The following is a 20,548-nucleotide window of genomic DNA, read 5'->3' as shown; positions in this document are numbered from 1 at the left end:
TGCACACGTTTACTGCAGCACAATTCGCAATTGCAAAGATGTGGAACCAACTTAATTGTCCATCGACCAAAGAGTGAATAAAGAAAATGTGGCATATATACACCATAGGATACTACTCAGCCACAAAAACGAATTGAAATAATGTCTTTTGCAACAACTTGGATGGAGCTGGAGGCCATTATTCTACATGAACTAACTCAGGAATGGAAAACCAAATACTTTATGTTCTCACTTGTAAGTCGGAGCTAAGACATGAGGGTGCAAATACATACAGAGTGATATAATGGACTTTGGGGACTCTACCGGGGTAGGTTGGGAGAGGGTGAGGGATAAAAGACTACATATTGGGTGCAGTGTACACTGCTTGAGTGATGGGTACACTAAAATCTCAGAATTCACCACTATAGAACTTATCTAGGTAACCAAAAACCACCTGTACCCAAAAAAACTATTGAAATAAGAAAATAGTGAGGCCTATAAAAGGTTTTCTGAACATAACAAAACCAAAAAACTTAAGCCTTATAGGTTTACTCCATAATTTTCAAGAAATAGGGCACTCATTCACAGCTCTCCCTGAATAATATCTTACTGATCCTTTTGTTAATACTGGACGATTGTCACAGAAGGAATGAGCCTAAATTAACCATAATTTGGGATTTACAAATTAATCTTTTCATTTTTATAAATATTTAAAACTCCAATATTACCAATGAATAAAACAAGTGATAAAAAACAAAAACTCAAAGACCAAAATGTGCTTCAAGAACTTCAGTAACACAGTAAGTGAAGAACAACACAACACAGGATTCACCAGTCTTAATTGTGGTAATCAGGAAAGAAAGCAATTGAAAAGTGGAGCAGGCACTCCAGTTACAGTCCCTGTGCATACCCACCTGGTGGACCTTGAGAGAAGAGAATTATCATCAATTCCCATGTGCCATCTTTGAACACCTAAAACCCAAGGGCATTGATACTAAAGAAGAAACGGACACCAGAGGGTTCTTGTTTACTAAAACAGCCAGCAAAAGCACACTTTTTTTTTTCACTCTCTAATGGAGATTTTGGACATTAATATTATAAAACCACTTATTACTAATCTAAACTATGACAACATCTGAATACATTTTACTGACAAGCAGGGCATTAAAAGGCTAAATTTCTGCACGATACTCACAGAACAGACAAATATTTCTCACTAATTTTACCTTCAAATAATGCAATTTTTATGTCACCACAGTTTAGTAAGTGCTCAATTTTTTTTTTTTTAAACAGGGTCTCACTTTTCACCAGGCTGGAATGCAGTGGCACAAATGCAGCTCATTAGAGCCTCAACTGCCTGGGCTCAAGCAGTTCTCATGGCTCAGTCCCCCAAATAGCTGGGATTACAGGCACTCGCCACCATGCCCACTTAATTATTTTATTTTATAGAGATGAAATTTCACCATGTTGCAGAGGCTGGTCTCCAACTCCTGAGCTCCAACAATCCGCCCACCTTGGCCTCCCAAAGTGCTAGGATTGCAGGCATGAGCCACCACACCCAGCCTTAAGTGCTCAAAACTTTTTAAAAAGGGATTTTAGAAAATGCTTCCTTTAGTAAATGCTTCTATTTGTGAGAAGATGTCAAAATTCTGTCTTAGAATCACTTAACTGTCTTCACCTCGTGCTCAGAAGTCATTTGGCATATAAAACAGACATGTCCAAACCATAGCTCAAGAATCTCAATTGGCAGAAAACTGTGATAAAACAAACACTATTGTTTTAAACTCATTGTCCCAGATAGTAGATCTCCATTACCACCCTTTACCATCAGTAAGGAAAGAGGGCCAATTTTCTTTTGATCCATTTCTTTGAAAGCAGGTAATGTCGGTAAATCTAACTTACTCACTGGCTATAACGTATAGATAATGAAAAGGAGCAAGGCAAACTACAGATCAGCTGACTGAGCTAAAGGGGGCAGCCATGTCTGCAGGAGGACTGGTAAAGCAGTTACTGCGTCAGATTTGATTTTTAGCTTTTAGATTTCTGTAAAGCAGTATACAAGCCAAACAAAACAGGGCTCAGCCTGCATGTGGTACATGCACTTTGTACTCACTAAACACATTAGTTTATTTAAATTATTTTCTCCTGTTCACTTCCAAGTTGTCTTTGACATACAGTGTTGTGCCGTAAGTGTACCTCAGATAGTATAACATTCATAGCCAACTTCCTTTCCAAGCAAGAAAAGAACCAAGTATCTTTTAGGTCACTTTGTACACACTGGGAGAGCAAAGAACACAATTATGCCTGTAACAAACCTTCTCTGGTGAGTTGTTTACATCACACTAAAAAGTATCAAATCATTCAGTCTGGTCATTGACATAAATATTTTACAAACTGGACATATAAAGAACCCATGCTTACTTCAGACTTTGAGGACTACTTATATTTTTAAGGAGGAAGAATGTTTTAATTGGCCAGAAAGTGAGCCATAAAAGCAAACACTAAAGTTTTATTCTCTTTTACCCACTGCCACCCATTGAAATAATGAATGTCCATTCAAATCTGAACTGCAACTTGACTTCCTAAAATAATACAGAATTATTGCACATTGATATAAACTAGGCTGATGACACATGAAAAGTCTTTAAAATGCCAATGAGAAAACCAAGAGTGAAAACATTCTTCACAAATGGATAGGGACTATGTCAAAAAAAATAAGAAGATATCTGGACAGTGACTGGTACATGGTGTTCTTAATTGCCCCTGAATAAAACCCAAATCAAATGGCTTCATGTGGTTTTTGGGGTTCTAACCTACACCTGATTATTTGCCACCACACTGAGGTTACTAGCCCCCGCACGTGATATCCAAATACCAAAATGGGAGTTTGATAAATGAATTCTTGCTTAGCCACAAAGAAAATAAAGATAACTAATTCCCAATTACCCAAGCTAAGGTGGGACAAGAGAGGGAAAAAACATAAAAGATAATTAAAAAATAACTTCTATTAAAGGATATTTTTGATCTTAGCAAACATGGAAGTTCCTGACCTACTGCAAATTCCCAAAACTTTAATGTTGTAAAGATATTTTTTAAAAATTACCCATACAAAGATCTCTCTGTTCACTCTGCCTAAACTGTTTCTCTCTCCATAGTGTAAACTGATTGTAATACACCTGTCAAAAATTTTATATATTATTCTTATAGACTCTTACTATACTACACCTAGCCAGAGACACTGAAAGAATTAACTTGCCGATTCCCTCCTCTAGGGCAGAAGGAAATGGCTTGCAAGTTCTTGTTTATGAATATAACCTGGGAAAATACAGTATTTTGCCATAATGAATAACAAGATTAGTAAGGTAAAAATGCTAGTAAGAATTGGGGCACAAGATTTTCTTCAGATAACCTGTTAAAAATAAAATCAATATATTCAATACAGCTTACAGATATATTGGAAGGATAGCACATAAGAATATAAAATGGAACACCAGCAGTTAGTTAAATGAATCCATGAATTCCATGGCAAAAGCTCTATTAAGCATAATAAACAGAAGGATCAGAATTCTACAAAAGGTAATTCAGAGGAGTGAGTACTATGAAAAATGGTGGAAAATGAAAAAAGAGGTCTTTTATTTTGTTTCCCTTAACAACTAAGTACCTCTTCTATTAATATTACCACATTTTCTTTTCTTGTCTAGGCAAAGTAGCCACTTCCTATCCCAAATTGAATGCCACAATCTGTATTCCAACAATTAAACCAGGACTTGAATCAATGCTAGCTTAAAAATTTAATTTTCTCTGTGGCTTATATATAAATGGATCAGATAAATAAAGGTACGTACTATTTAAAGTACTTCTAAGTACCAGCATGTAGTGTTAATCTTAATGTAGTAAACTATTTTCAATACAAGATTTATTTTACTCATTAATAAACTATCTATTGATATGTATCATTTTTTAGGTTTTTAGTTTTTATGATTTCTTTGCAATCATAAATATACATTAGTTCCACCTTTTTTTTTTTTTTTTTTTTTGGTAAAGATAGTCTTGCTTTGCTGCTCAGGCTGGTGAAAGGATTAATATGCAAAAAAAAATTTTAATTACTTAACACTATTTAAGAATCTTCTTCTAAATAAACAACTTCTGATGATGTAAAAACAATATGAAATGCCTTGATATACATCACGGTTAACATCCACACTGGTCAAATATCAGTATTTCAGTAGCCAAACAAAAAATTTATTTTAAAAATTGAGATGGAAATTTAAAAAATTTCTAGGGAAAGTCCTTTGTAAGTTTATATCTAATTTAACAGTATTCAAAAGTGTTTAAATTCTGAAAAGTTAAACCTAGATAGCTTTTTGTTAAGCACTTCCTTTAAAAAGCTGAAGACTATCAGGTAGCTAATTGTGAAAGCTGTACTACTTGAAGGCACCACTAGATGACAACCTTGTTTCACAAGTAAAATATTATACTCCTGTTGAAGCTAAGACCCTGAAGAGATACTAAACTAGCTTAAAGGTTTCTGACATTTGTTTTTTGTTGGAGAGTAGGGATAACAAAGAAAATAAAATAGACTATTATAATTTTGAATTTGTGTTTGATATAAAGATCACTCAGGGTTTAAAAAAAAAACTCATTTAGTAAGCATTCAAGAAATACCTCACCATTAGATATATTCAGACAATTTTCTCTTCCCGTCTCTTCTACATCTATATCCTCTGGAAATAGATGATTTTATAAAAATAAAGTACACATAAATTATTACAGACTAATGCTTTTTTGCTGTAGTTTCAAAAAGCATTTTCAACATTCTTTCAATAATTGCTTTTCTCTGACATCAAAATAAAGCATGACAATTTTAAAATAATCATGATAGGTAATAAACAACAAACTTCTATTTTTATGACTCATATTCAAAATATTAAAATATTTTCCCCATACATAAACCAATCCATGAAGGCATTCACCCTAGAATGCTTATTTGGTATTAAAAAAATTGTAACAGCTGAGCAAGTAAAAATTTGTAAATAATTCCCTTGAAATCCCATAATTGATATATTACAAAGTACAGTGGCAATAGTAACCTAACTATGTTGTTATTCATCTTTGTAAACCATGACTTCACATAAATTTAAAAGTAGAAAATGAAGGCCTAGATATTTTTACTTTCATTGGGGTTATAATTTACAGCCTTCCTCTAATTCTGTATCTTCATACACTAATTCAGAAGCAGAACTGGGGTTATTTTTTAATAAATCAGATTTTAAGATGTGAGACTACTTAATATTTCTGTCCTCTTTTTCTCAGCACAAAGGTAGTGGCTATAAAACCATACATCAGGTCAAAAGGCTTACATGAAGTCTAATGCCCTAAACACTACACTCACTACTGCACTCATAGCATGGGTGCCTACAAAGTCCATGCTGAGGGTCTTTCAAGGTGAGGCCTTCCAGAATTAACCCCAAAGAGATCACATACTTGGTTAAGTTTACATAAGAAATGCTATTTATAAATGTAAGGTATTATAAAAATTGGAAGGCATTTTCATGAGTAGCTGGAGAGACTATCACTTTTTAGTGAAACTAGTGAAAACTAGATGAAAATCTCAGCCTTACCTTTTAATACATGTGGGACCCTAGTCAACTTACTTCATCTTTCTGTGCCTCAGTTTCCCCTTGCCAAAAAAGACAGTACTGAAAATACTTATCTACAGAGTTTTTCTAAGAATAAATGAGGAGACAGCATGTAATACCTAGCATATGCTTGGAATACAGTAGATGCTAAATAAGTATTAGTTTTCTTCCTTCTTAAACATGGTGCCCTTGTTTATTCTACAAAACATTTTCAAAACATAATGATATTCAAAAATCTGGATTCTAATGAGAAAGAAAGAGAATAAAATTTACCTAATGATAAAGGGAATTTCTTCAAAGGCTATAGCTAATAGTCAAAAGTGTATATGCTTCCTTATTGGTAAGCCTGACTACATATTTCTAGCAGGCTACTCACATGGAGTTCACTGAGAACTAAAGAAAAGTATCAGAAAGAAGGAAATACTTTTATTATTGATTTTGTTTAAATCATTCAGTTTTACAATTGAAAGTTTTTTAACAATAAGAAAATAAGTTATTCCATTAGACTGTGCAACTGTTTCTGCCTGGAACAGAATTTCTAATGCAAAATGAATTGCTATCGTTTTTGTTCAATCTGCCATTTATGTCAAAATTTAAAACAATAATGTCGAGAAAGGGCTAGTAAGCAATAAAGTTTAAAATTATATTGCAGAGAAAAATTAGTCATTTTACAATTTACATTTAAAATGTATTTAATGTCATTCAAAATCTTAAAAATGAAAATCTACTTCAATTATCATAGGCAATTAAGACAAATACCTATTTGTTTCTAGTATATGCAATCATATGTCTTACAATCTAATAGCATAACGATTCTCTGTACATTCAAATGAAGTAAAAAATGAAAGAGGCATATAAAAAGCACAATATTACAATTAAAAAGGGCAGCCATTTAAATGTGTCACTAAACAGGTAAATACTAAACAAATAAATTTTCTGTCAAAAGAGTGAAATAGTCCCACATGTATGTCAGTTGATAAATATGAATTAGTAATTCTCATTTCCATTTCTTTAAAATGCATCTTAAATACAAAATGCTTAGTGTTGCTTACATTTTTGAAATAGAAATGCTGCAAATAAATTAGATATTTTTTTCTATTGAAGGAGACCAGGAAATTTCACCCCAAAATACGGCACCCTGGTATGCTGATTATTTTAAATTAAAGGCCCTTGGAGACTGGCAGATACTAGAAGAAGCTTTACTCTGATACTCCCTTATCTGCTTAAACTCTAGACTCTTCAAAGAAGAAAATTACCACTGGTCTTTTCCTTGAGTTTTCATTAACTCATATGGCAGGAATAAAGACTGAAGTCTGTCAACACACCTGGACAGAACCACTGTCTTCTCTGTGGGCCCACAAGGCTTTGTCTCAGGATGCATGAGCATGCATGTTCTCCAAGCCCACTGAATTCCCCTAAAAATCATTTACTATCCCCCTTAAAATCATCCACAACTCCCTCTCCTCTGTGAAGAGTATATAAGCTTCTGTACCCCCACTGCACTATTGTATAAACAATCATTCTCTTGTAATTCCTTGTGCTATGCACGATAAAATTAATTTTGTATGCCTCTGCTATTAATCGGCCTTTCTTCAGCTGATTTTCAGCAAACCTTCAGAGGGAGAAGGGAAAGTTTTCCCTTGGCCCCTATGTTAACTTAGAAAACATAATTTGACTACATCCCCCATACCTCTTCATAGTAGCCTGAATGGTGGCCCACAAAAAGATATGCTTATGTCCTAATGCCTGGGAATCTGTGAATGTTACTTTATTTAGAGACAGTCTTTACGGAAGTAATTAAATTAAGAACTTTGAAATAAGAAAATCATACTAGATAATCCAGGCAGGTCCTAAATCCAACGACAAGTGTTTTTATAGGAGAGAGGCAGAGGGAGTTTAAAAACAAACACACAGAGTAAAGTGACACACAGAAAAGTAAAAGGCCATATGAAGCTGGAGGCAGAAACTGGACTGATGATGCCTCAAGCCAAGGAATGTCAGCAACCATAGAGGCTGAAGAGGTAAGTTACTGATTCTCCCATAGAGCCTCTGCAGGGAGAACAGCTCCAAAGACATTTTGATTTCAGACTTCTGATCTCCAGAACTGTTAAGTGAATAAATTTCAATTGTTTTAAGCCACCCAGCTTGTGGTAATTTGTTACCGCAGCCACAGGAAATAAATATATCCATGACAAATTCCAGTAATTACTTGAGAAGTATTGATTTAATTAAATAAAAAACATTCTTTTGAAAGGCCATCCATCCCTTAGCTTAGAATCTATGAAGGACATTTTCTATTCAACTTAAAATGCCTTGATTCATTATCTCCTCCTGAATGAATACTTTCAGTGAACCTTATTGGTTAGTTTAAGTCTATAAATAAGAAAAAACAAATTACACAGAGTGACTGTGGCCCTTCTTATTATACAGAAAAGGAAAGCGGGTAAACCAGGAGCACTGAACAGTGTGGAGAGATCAGGCAAAGGAAAGATGTAGAGAGGGGATCACCAAACTCTGTCTACCTACACCTGACTGACCTCCAAATGACACGTGTGAAGCCGACTCCAAACATCCCAGCTGAAGACAAAAGATTTGAAAAGAGGATGGAGCTGCTGCATAAGAAACGAAACTGCAGTTCAAACCCAGCCTCCCCACAAAAAAAAGTACCTTTAATAACACAGGAAACAATAATCATCAGTGTAAAACAACAGAACAAAAATCTTTACAATTTAACACTATTAATATGCAGTACAAAATCCAAAATTACCCAACATACAAAGAACGAAAAAATGGAACACATTCTGCAGAAAAAATAAAATCAATCGAATCTGTCTGATGCCAAGATGAACCTGATGCTGAAAATAATAAAGATTTAAAGTGGATATTACAGCTATTTGCACTTAAGAAAAAAAAGTTTTCAATACAGTCACACTTCACATAACATTTTGGTCAATGACAGATACATATATGACTGTGGTCCTCTAAGATTAAAATACTGTATTTTTACTGTATCTTTTCTATGTTTACATATTTTTAAATATACAAATATGTTTAAATACATAAATACGTACACAATACTAAATTGTGTTACAACTGCCCACAGTATTCAGTACGATAACATGCTGTACAGGTTGGTAGCCTAGGAGAAACAGGCTATGCCATATAGCCTATGCGCGTAGTCGGCAATACCATTAAGGTTTGTGTAAGAACACTCTGTGATGTTCCCACAATGACAAAGTTGCCTGAGAACACATTTCTAGAACATACCCCATAAAGTGAATGACAGTATATGGTATGTGAAGGTTTTATAGAATTCCTCTGTGAAACCATTTGTCCCTTGGTGCTTTTATGGAGTAGTCGCTCCTTAATTTTCTCCATTTCTTCTATAACATTGGTCTGCTTAAGCTTTCTAACTCTAATAGGGGCAACTTTGGTCATCTGTACTTTCCTAGAAAATTACCCATTTCATATAGGTTTTTAGAAGTATTTGCAAAGTGTCTCATGACATTTAAAAAAAATTTTGTGTGTATATTCAAGGTTTACAACATGATGTTACAGGATACATATAGATAGTAAAATAGTTACCATAGTGAAGCTTATTAACATTATCTATCATCTCACGGTTACTTTTTGTGTGTGACAAGGACAGCTAATATCTACTTATTTAACAAAAATCTCTAATTTTAATAACTTCAGTCCTCATGTTGTCCATCTCTCAACTTGTTTGTCCTACATATCTATTTTGTGTCCTTGGACCCACATCTCCCCATTTCCTCTACCCTCCCCGCTGCCTGTGGTAACCACTGTTTCATTCTCTATCTCTATATTTGAGCTCTTTTTTTTGTTTGTAATATTCCACATATAAGTAAGATCACATAATACTTTTCTTTCTGTGTCTGGCTTATTTCACTTAGCATAACATCCTATAGGTCCATTCGTGGGTGAGAAATGGCACGATCTCCTTCTTTTTAAAGGCTCAGTTATATCCCATTGTAAATACAAGTCACCCTTGAACTCGGGTGTTAGCAGCACCGACCCCTGCGCAGCTGAAAATCTGAGTATAAATTCTGACTCCCTAAAAACTTAACTACTAATAGCCCACTGCTGACCAGAAGCCTTACCAATAACATAGTCAATAATATATATTTTGTATATGTATAATGTACTATATTCCTACAATAAAAATAAAATGTTACAAAAACCATATGGAAGAGAAAACATATTTACTGTTCATTATGTGGAAACAGACCATCATTAAGGTCTTCATCCTCATTGTCTTCATGTTGAGTAGGCTGAGGAGGAGGAGGAAGAGGAGGGGTTGGTCTTGCTGTCTCAGTGGTGGCATGGTAGAAATCAAAGAAAATCCACGTATAAGTGAACTCACACAGTTCAAATCCGTACTGTTCAAGATCAACTGTATATACCACATTTTCTTTATCCATTTTTCCATCGATGGACATTTAGATTTTTTCCATAGCTTGGGTACTGTGACTAATACTGCAATAAACTTGGGAGTGCAAATATCTTTATGAGGTAGTGATTTCATCTTCTTTGGATATATACTCAGAATAGGGATTGCTAGGTCATACTGTAGTTCTATTTTTAATTTCTTTAGGAGCTTTCATACTGTTTTCCATAAGGGCTGTACCCATCTACATTCCCATCAACAGTGTACTAGGGTGCTTCTCCACACCCCTGCCAACATTTGTTATCTCGTATCTTTTTTGATAATAGCCATCCTTATAGGTGTGAGGTGATACATCATAGTGGTTTCAATTTGCATGTCCCTGATCATTCGTGATCTTGAGCACCTTTTCATACACCTCTTAGCCACTTTTATGTCTTCTTTGGGGAAAAGTTTATTCAGGTCCTTTGCCCATTTTTTAATCAAGTTATTTTTAATGTATTCTGTTTCAAAGATGACTTCTCCTTGTTATTTTTTATTTTACATAGTTATGCTTTTTTTCCTTGAATAAGTTAGCTAATGGTTTGTCTATTTTGTTAACTTTTTCAAAAACACCAAGATTGTTCATCTGATAGATGGATATAAACAAAATGTGCTATTTCCATAAATTGGAATATTATTGTCATAAAAATAAGTGAAGGATTGATACATGCAGCAACATGAATGAACCATAAAAATGTTATGCTAAATGAAAGAGGCCAAACATTAAAAGCCACATTTTGTATGATTCCACTTATATGAAATGTCATATAAAAAAATCCACAGAGACAGAAAGCAGATGAGAAGTTGCCAGGGTCTAGGAGGAAAGGGGAGTGATGGCAATGCATATCGGGTTAAATGTTCTTGAATTAGATAGTAGTGATGATTACAAATCTCTGTGGATATACGAAAAGCTACTGAATTATACATGCTTTATCTTTTTTTTATTTTTTATTTTTTGAGACAGAGTTGCCCTCTGTCGCGCAAGCTGGGGTGCAGTGGCACAATCTCTGCTCACTGCAACCTCTGCCTCCTGGGTTCAAACAATTCTCCTGCCTCAGCCTTCGGAGTAGCTGGGACTACAGGAGCATCCCACTATGCCCGGATAATTTTTGTATTTTTAGTAGAGAAGGGGTTTTGCCATGTTTGCCAGGCTGGTCTCGAACTCCTCCCTCAAGTGATCTGCCAACCTCAGCCTCCCAAAGTGCTGGCATTACACGCGTGAGCCACTGCGCCCAGCCAGAACTGTACAGTTTAAAGGGGTGAATTTTTTTTTTTCTGATTTATAACTCAATAAAGTTGTTTTTTAAAAACCACTGTCCGGGGGCGGTGGCTCACGCCTGTAATCCCAGCGCTTTGGGAGGCCGAGGTGGGTGGATCACGAGGTCAGGAGATCCAGACCATCCTGGCTAACACAGTGAAACCCCGTCTCTACCAAAAATACAAAAAATTAGCCGGGCGTGGTGGCGGGCGCCTGTAATCCCAGCTACTCGGGAGGCTGAGGCAGTAGAATGGCGTGAACCCGGGAGGCGGGCTTGCCGTGAGCCGAGATGGCGCCATTGCACTCCAGCGTGGGCTAGAGAGCGAGACTCCATCTCAAAAAAACAAAAACAAACAAACAAAAAAACACTGCATGGCCAGGGAGAGAAAACATCAGGATTTTGGCTTATTTGCTAGATTTACTGTTTTTCTATTCTTTTGCTCATCAATTTCTGCTTTTATAGTTACTATTTTTCTTCCTTTCCTTTGACTTACCTTGATCTTTTTTAGTTTCGCTGAAAATTTAGTTCATTTATCATTTATTCATTGTATTAATAAAAGCAGTAAAATAAATTTTCCTCTAATCACTGCTTTAAATACACCACATAAATTATGATATAAAGTGTCTTCATTGTCATTACATTTTTTTACAATTAAATACATTTAATTGTATTTCTCCTTTTACGATTTTTTAAAATACTTTTTAAAAAGCTGTTTAGTCAAACTTTTTAATTTCTAGGTGAAAGGGCTTGTATTTGGTTTTGTTAGTAAATCCTAGTTTTAGTCCACTATAATCAGAGTGTTTATAATAGTTCTACTTATGGAAGTTATTAATGTTTTCCTTATGACATAATATATAATCAGTTTTTGTGAATGTGCCATAGGCACTTAAGAAAATGAGTATTTTCTCTTATCAAGGTATAGCATTCAATATACAGTATACCCAGAAGATCAACCTTATTGGCTATATTGTTTACATCTTCTACCTCCTTATATTTTGTCCACTTAAATCTATCATTACTAGTAATGAAAGTAGTATAATGAAGTATCCTGTTACTGGTATGTTTCTATATATGTGTCCCTGCAAACTCCTGAAGTTTCTGTTTCAGAAAGCCAGTTGCTCTATTTCTTGATGCATAAAAGTTCTGGTATGATGAAAACTATTTTTATATAGCCTTAATATTTAAAAGCAGCTTGGCTAGATATAAAATCCCAAATTCATACTTCCACTGACTTTTCTTTGAATGCTGCTCTATTTTTGCCTTGCTTTATATATTGGTTTTGAAAAGCTTGATGCTACTATAATTCTTTTGCTTTTATTTGACTTTTTTTCATGGTGGTCCTAAGGATTTTATTATCTTAATAATCTAATAATTTTTAACTCGGATATGTCTTGGAGTTAATTACTGTGGATTAATCTTTCATTGCACTTGGCATACTTTCAATGTGTGGATTTACATCTTTTTCTATCTGGAAAGTTTTCTTGAATTATAGTTTTAGATATCAGCTCTTTTCAATTGTTTTGGTTTTTTCCCCTTAGGGACTCAAATAAAACAAATATTATTCCTTCCTTGACTTGAATATTATTCCAAAGGAATAATATTGAACTACTTTCTCTCTGACATTTCTTCTTTATTTAAATTTTCATAGTTGTTTTTCTTTCTTCAATGCTCCTTATCAAATTTTCATTCTAGTCCATTTTCCGTTGGGTACCTTGCAATATATTCTTTATTTCTAAAATAATTCTGATCTCTTCTTCCATTTCTTTCCAAAGCTCCATCAACATTTCTCCCCCATTTTCCCTGTTTGTTGTCCACTTCTGTCTTCAGTTTTTGAATTTCTGACTCAAGTGATTTTTCATACTTCCAAATGCTTGTTGGATTAAGTTTAATTCTGTTGGAGTATGAACTTAGAGTTATAGTTCACGGTTGTTTTGGGGGAAAAGAATTTTCCTCGGTTTGCGTGCAAATTTGTTTCCTGATTTAGAAATATTTTTGTTCATTTTTGTGACATGGGGCTGTTTTACAGTATTTCTCGTCCAATGTCACCCTTTCCTACCAGTCAATCAATGCTATATACTTTAATGAAGTGGTTGGTTTCATTAGGGGGCATATTATGAATCCTCCACCTTTGTAGTTCTATTTTGTCTCACAGGGCCTTAATTTTTCCCTTTTCCTTCTTTTCCTCTTCATTATCCAACTGCCAAAGGAAACGCCTTCCTTCCTTTTTGTTTTTTTCTCTCCCAGAAGCTATGCATTTCAAAAATTGAACCCTTTAAATCGTACCTATTCTTTGAAATCAGACTTGCCCATTTAAATAGAATCTATCCCTTTAATTCACACACCAATTCCTTTATATGGCATGTGTCTATTTTAAGTTACATGTCTGACCCACTGTTTTTCATCTGTTTCTTTCTGGCCCTTTACTTGGCACCTGTCCTTACTTTGAAATATCTTCCTAATATGCCAAATTTTTTTATTTTTCACATTTAGGGTGGATTTGATCTTTCTGGTGGTCATTCCTACCACCCTCCAGTCACTTGATTTGCATCTCTCCTCTGCTTTTCTGTAGTTTTTTTCGAGGTCTGCCTTGGGTCACCAAAGCCCCACAAGTGGGACAAGATTGGCATAGGAGTGTGTGGAACCATGGGGCTGGCTTTTAACTTTTTCTTTTTACTCACAGGTCTTTGATAGTTTCCACATTCTCTGTGCTCACATAAGGTTGAGAGCATCGTTTTACACAGATTTTGCTTAGGTGTGAAGTTATCCGTATAGTTTGGGGGAAAGATTTTGGATAGTTATTTACTACACTGCCACCATTTTCTAGTTATCATAAGTCCTAGTAGGATTTTCTTCAGCAAATAGACAAACTGATCTTAAAATTCATATGTGATACGGTTTGGCTGTGTCCCCACCCAAATCTCATCTTGAATTGTAGCTCCCATAATCCCCATGTGTCATGGGAGGGACCCGGTGGGAAGTAATCGAATCAAGAAGGCACGTTTTTCCTATGCTATTCTCATGATGGTAAGTAAGTCTCATGAGATCCGATGGTTTTATAAAGGGCAGTTCCTGTGCACATGCTCTGTTGCCTGCCACCATGTAGGATGTGCCTTTGCTCCTCCTTTGCCTTCTGCCATGATTGTGGGGCCTCCTGAGCCATATGGAACTGTAAGTCCATTAAACCTCTTTTTCTTTATTAATTACCCAGTCTCAGGTATTTCTTCACAGCAGTATGAAAATGAACTAATACAATATGGAAATGCAAATGCTCAAGAATTCCCAAATTAACCTGAAAGAAAAGATGAGGGCTCACACTAATTGTTATCAGTACTTATCATAAAGCTTCATTAATCCAGACAGTGTGATATTGGCATGAGGACAGTCAAATAGAATAATAAAACAATATAGATCCACAAAATACAGTCAACAGATTTTCATTTTTTTTTTTTGAGACAGAGTCTCGCTCTGTCACTTAGGTTGGAGCGCAGTGGCGTGATCTCGGCTCACTGCAAGCTCCGCCTCCCAGGTTCATGCCATTTTCCTGTCTCAGCCTCCCGAGTAGCTGGGACGACAGGCGCCCACCATCATGCCCAGCTAATTTTTTTTGTATTTTTAGTAGAGACAGGGTTTCACCGTGTTAGCCAGGATGGTCTTGATCTCCTGACCTTGTGATTTGCCCACCTCAGCCTCCCAAAGCGCTGGGATTACAGGCATCAGCCACCACGCCCGGCCTGGTCAACAGATTTTCGATCAAAATGCCAAGTCAATCCAATAAAGAAAAAGTTTTTTACAAATGTTACTGAAATACCTGAATATCTGTATAAAAATAAAAATAATAACATGCTTCTTTCCCACTGCACAAACCAACATAATTTGATCATATACTTAAATATAAAACCCATATCCCACAGCTTCTGGAAGCAAGCATAAGAAAGTATCTTCACAAACTTGAAGTAGGCAACACTTCTTGAACAGGACATTAAAAGCCCTCATTATAAAAGAAAAAAAAAAACTGATAAAACTGATCTTGACCAAAATTAAAAATATTTAGTCATCAAAAAATACCATTAATAAAATAAACAAAAAGGCCACAGATTGTAAAAACATTCATAGCGTATGTATTTTAAGACTCATATCTAGAATATATAATCAACTCCTACAAATCAACATTAAGAAGTCCAACAATCCAATTTCTCTTTGTTGTTGTTGTTGTTAGATAAAAAACATTAACCTTTACGGAAATAATTAGAAGTAGAAAAAATCATACTTCTTATACACTGATTAACTTGATGTAAATGATATCTTTCTTCTAAGTCTGTATTTGTGATATTAACAATCTAGTATATCTATCATTACATGATGTATTACATATAAAACACATAATCACAATAATTACAAAAGAGCTGAAAATACCTTTTCATCTCTTTTTGTCTTTTAATATGAAATATTTTTACTTAGAGGAAAAACATTAAAAATAATTTTTAAAAATTCCTGCTCACACCACCTAGATTTTTAAAATATTAGCATTTTACCATATTTACTTTAGATTATTCTTTTTCTTCCTTTCTTTCTCCTTTCATCCATCTATTCTTTCTTTCTTTTATTTTACTTTAAGTTCTGGAATACATGTGCAGAATGTGCAGGTTTGTTACATAGGTATACATGTGCCATGGTGGTTTGCTGCATCTATCAACCCGTCATCTAGGTTTTAAGCCCCACATGCATTAGGTATTTGTCTTAATGTTCTCCCTCCCTTTGCTCCCCGCCCCCACAACAGGCCTCGGTGTGTGATGTTCCCCTCTCTGTGTCCATGTGTTCTCACTGTTCAACTCCCACCTATGAGTGAGAACACATGGTGTTTGGTTTTGCTGTTCCTATGTTAGTTTGCTGAGAATGATGGTTTCCAGCTTCATCCATGTCCCTACAAAGGACATGCACTCATTCTTTTTTATGGCTGCATAGTATTCCATGGTGTATATGTTCCACATTTTCTTTATCTAGTCTATCAATGATGGGTACAACAATCCAAATTCTTAACGGACAAAAGACTCAAATAGATACTTTATTAAGAGCTAATAATCACATTAAAAAGTACTCAACATCTTTAGTCATCAAGAAAATATACATTAAAACCACAATGAGATACCATTTCACACCAGCATGAATGGCTAAAATCAAAAGGACTGAAAACAGAATACTGGTGAGGAAGTGGAGAAACCAGATCTCTCATACACTGTTGGTTGGAGTATAAAATGTCACACCCACTTTGGAAGTAAACGTTTGGCTGTTTCCTATAAACAAAAATCTGCCCTATGGCCCAGCAATTTCACTCCTAGATATCCTCTAACAGAAATGAAAACATATGTCCACAAAAAATACTTATAAATGAATGCTCCAAGCCTTATTCATAATAACCAAAAACTGGTTATTGTCTATCAAAAGGCGAATGACCAAACAAATTATGGTATACTCAAGCATGAACTACTACTCAACAATAAAAAATGAACTACCAATACAGACAAGAATATGAATGAATCTCAAAATCATTACACTTCTAAGATGTCAGAAGAAATAAGGTTTCCATTTCTATAATATCCAATTATAAGATAGTGAATCCATGATGCCAGATGTCAGAAAAAGACTATCTGTGGGCACAGAAGGAACAGAGCAGGAGAAAACTTTCTTGGGTGATGAAAACATTCTGTATCACGTTTAGAATGTGGGTTACCTAAACGTACACAGCTATCAAAACCTATCATGCTAAACACTTAAGAGCTGTGCATTTTAATGTATATTAATTGTGCTGCAATTTAAAAAGACAAGTCCATTCAGTTTATTTATTCAATAAACATTTGTTGAGTCTCTATCTACTCTGTGGCAGACACTGTACTAGTCCCAAGAATTCAAAGATGAAAAAACCATGGTACTGACCTCAAATAAGTTTAGTCCCAGTGAAGCTTGGTTTACATGAGGAGACAAACATATAAACAATTATAGCACAATAAGCTACAGACAGAATGTTAAAGGACCTCAGAAGAAGGGTACCTACTTTCTATCAGGGAAGACTTCTTATAACAGATGACAGCTATGTTTTAAAATGATGGACAAGAATTAACTAACTTAAATGGAGAAAAACATCCAAGCAGAAAGGACAAGATCAGAAATGGTACAGTGGACATAAAATACCATGTACATAAGAGACCCACAAGCAAGTTGGTCTTGTTAGAGCATAAACTACTAGAGAGGTAGGAGCAAAAATGGATGCCACAAAGAAACAAGAGGCTATGCATACCTTTGTAAGACAGACTTCATCCTGTAGGTGACAAAAGATCTAAAGATTAGACAACCTTTGTAGATAACTCATTCTAACACCTATAGAAAAGACAGATTTGAGACAGTAAGCAAGAAGACCAATCAGGAGGCTACTCTCAAGAATAAAGGCCTGAAGTAGAAAAATAGTTAGAAGGTAAAACTGGCAGGTCTGATTCTTAATTTAAATATGAGTGAACAGGAAAAAGAAAAAAATTACTCATGAATGGTGAGATGAGTGTACCACCTCTAAAACAAGAGTGTAAGAGAAGAAGAACTTGGGAGATGGAAGGGAAGAGAAGTACAGTGAGAGGCATAAGGAGTTCGAGGTGCCCCTGGGATACCTAGTTCGAATTGTGCAGAGTATTTCATACATAAGGCTGTATTTTGAAGTTCAGGCCCAGGAAGATTTAGGAATCATCAGTATATAGAAATTAGTTTAAATCGGCCGGGCGTGGTGGCTCACACCTGTAATCCCAACACTTTGGGAGGCCGAGGCAGGTGGATCACCTGAAGTCAGGAGTTCAAGACTAGCCTGGACAACACGGTGAAACTCCATCTCTACTAAAAATACAAAAATTAGCTGGGCATGGTGGCAGGAGCCTGTAATCCCAGCTACTTGGGAGGCTGAGGCAAGAGAATCACTTGAATCCAGGAGGCAAAGGTTGCAGTGAGCTGGGATAGCCTCCAGCCTGGGCAACAGAGTGAGACTCCATCTCAAAAAAAAAAAAAGAAAACGAAATTAGTTTAAATCATGAAAGCAAATGAGACTGGGTCAAGTACAATGGCTCACACCTGTAATCCGAACACTTTGGGAGGCTGAGGCAGGAGAATCCCTTTGAGGCCAGGAGTTTGACACCAGCCTAGGCAACATAGCAAGAGCCCATCTCTACTAAAATAAAAAATTGGCCATGTGGGGTGGTGGGTGCCTGTAGTCCTAGCTACTTGGGAGGCTGAGATGGGTTTATCACTTGACCCAAGGAGATTGAGGCTGCAGTGAGCTATGATTATGCCACTGTACTCCAGCCTGGGCAGCAGAATAAGACCTGGACTCAAAAAAAAAAAAGAGAGAGACAGACTGATCAGTTAAAGTCAGAAGAACAAGAAAGTGGACCAAAGATAGAACTTTGTTAGTATCAATAAGGAAACTAAGAAAAGCCAGGGAAAGGTACAATAAGAATATCATAAAAAGACAACAAATGAATAATAAGAAAGGAATGAAGAGAACAAGAACAAGATGAAGAGAACAGTGTTAGGGGAGACAAGGAATAGTGAACTTTAAGACAGTATAATGTCTTAACAGTGAATTCCAAGATAGACATAAACCGTCCAAAGTAACAGAGCCAGTAAGGAAAAATCTGAAAGATATGTCACAACTGGAAGGTCACTGGTACTTTAGCAAAAGCATTTCAGCAGTGTGGAAGAAGCACAAGCCAGACTGTAGCAGACAGCCCAAAGAAACAGTAGGTATAAGTAGGACTAATGCAAACAAATGTGCACATGAACACAGTCATACATGTGCTAAACATTACAACAACGAGAAAAGGCATTCATAAAATATTTTCTTAAAAAAGGAAACTCAGATTTTGGAGAAAAAAGTCTTGCTTAAGAAATATCTACTTGGTAAATGAACGTTTTAAATACAGCTTCATTCACATACTGCTTTGGAAATTGCACTAAGAATGGAATTCGTAGTTGACCATATCAGCTCAACTGATCATGGGAAAGGTAAGAGCAAGTATTACCATCTTTCAATAATCACTGTTTTGTAAATCTGTTCTTAAAACTTCCTTAGTTAAAAAAAAAAATCTCGTTAGAAATTTAGACTAAGAACTATATTATGAGTACTTCCACATCTTCCTCTAAAAATCTTTACACTTTACACTTAGAGAAACCTTAATTATTGAAAAGAGTCAGTGAAATCATAAAGTGGATCATTTTTGCCATGATTTGATATTGTACCATGTTAAATCTAAAATCAATCTTATCAACTTACAAAACACAATTTTTGAGCCATCCAACCAAGTTATTAATTATTAAGCAAAGGGTATTTTAAAATGTCCAACATTAACACTAATAAACATTATTAACTGATTCTATTTTTAAATAGGGGAAGGAGACAAGTCAAGGACATTGACAGCCAACCAGAGTTCTCCCTTTCTTCAATTTTCCTTAAGAAAAAGATATATTGATGAAGTTTGTCTCTAAAGAATGTTTTTCTGTAAATTGTCTTTGCCTGAGCCTTGATCTCTTCACCTATCCTTGAAATAAAGGCCAGAACTATCTTTGTAAACTTGGCAAATCTCATCTTTTCATGGCTCTTATTTAAAACTCAATAAATCTCTGGACATGGTAGTTCCCGGAAGATCCATCAAGGCATCTGCACAAAGCTTGCCCATTTGAGAAAAGAAAGCAATTTTATTTGCATACATCTTACAATTTAATATTAATCATGTTTTACAGAAAAATTAATGTACTCTTCAAAATTCTCATATTCTTTAAGTGTGTGAATGAGTAATAAAGATTGCATTGGTCTGTTTCGTTAGCTAACGTTGAGGGCCTAGTTTTCCCAATAATGGCATTTGCCTATTATTGCTTACATTTGTTAAATGAGTATGTTTGCTAATTACCAATATGTTAATTATAGTCCTGAAACACCAAAGTGGTTGGATGAAGTGTAAAGATTCTGATGAAATAGTAATGTAATCAGAATAATACAATCAGATAATAAAATAATAATATAATCAGAATAATGTCAAAAATGAAAATTGTGCACTGGATCTCAGTTAATATGAATGTCCACAGAGTGGAAATGGTAATTCTCAAAGTTTCAGAACACAAATCTAAAAAGGAAAAATATGAATGAGAATGGCAATGAATATTGTAAAACAGGATCTCATTAGGCCCTTCATGCC

At 35.3% G+C, this 20,548-nt stretch overlaps 1 protein-coding gene across 13 annotated transcripts in view; it reads right to left on the bottom strand.

Annotated features, from left to right (window-relative positions):
- Positions 1–20,548, bottom strand: part of TDRD3 (tudor domain containing 3) — a 178,414-nt gene that overhangs the window by 139,104 nt on the left and 18,762 nt on the right. Inside the window, exon 1 of one of the 13 annotated variants that reach the window (XM_063714923.1) lies at positions 9,846–9,944. The exons of the other annotated variants lie outside the window; for them this stretch is intronic. The gene's annotated coding sequence lies outside the window, so the exon portion shown is untranslated. Of the gene's footprint in view, positions 1–9,845; positions 9,945–20,548 lie in introns of those variants that run through there. 13 annotated transcript variants of the gene reach the window in all.

Source organism: Pongo abelii, chromosome 14, assembly GCF_028885655.2.
Source record: "Pongo abelii isolate AG06213 chromosome 14, NHGRI_mPonAbe1-v2.0_pri, whole genome shotgun sequence".
NCBI classification, from domain to species: Eukaryota; Metazoa; Chordata; class Mammalia; order Primates; family Hominidae; genus Pongo; species Pongo abelii.
The sequence above is the reverse complement of the archived record's forward strand: the minus strand, read 5'-3'. Positions and strand labels throughout refer to the sequence as shown.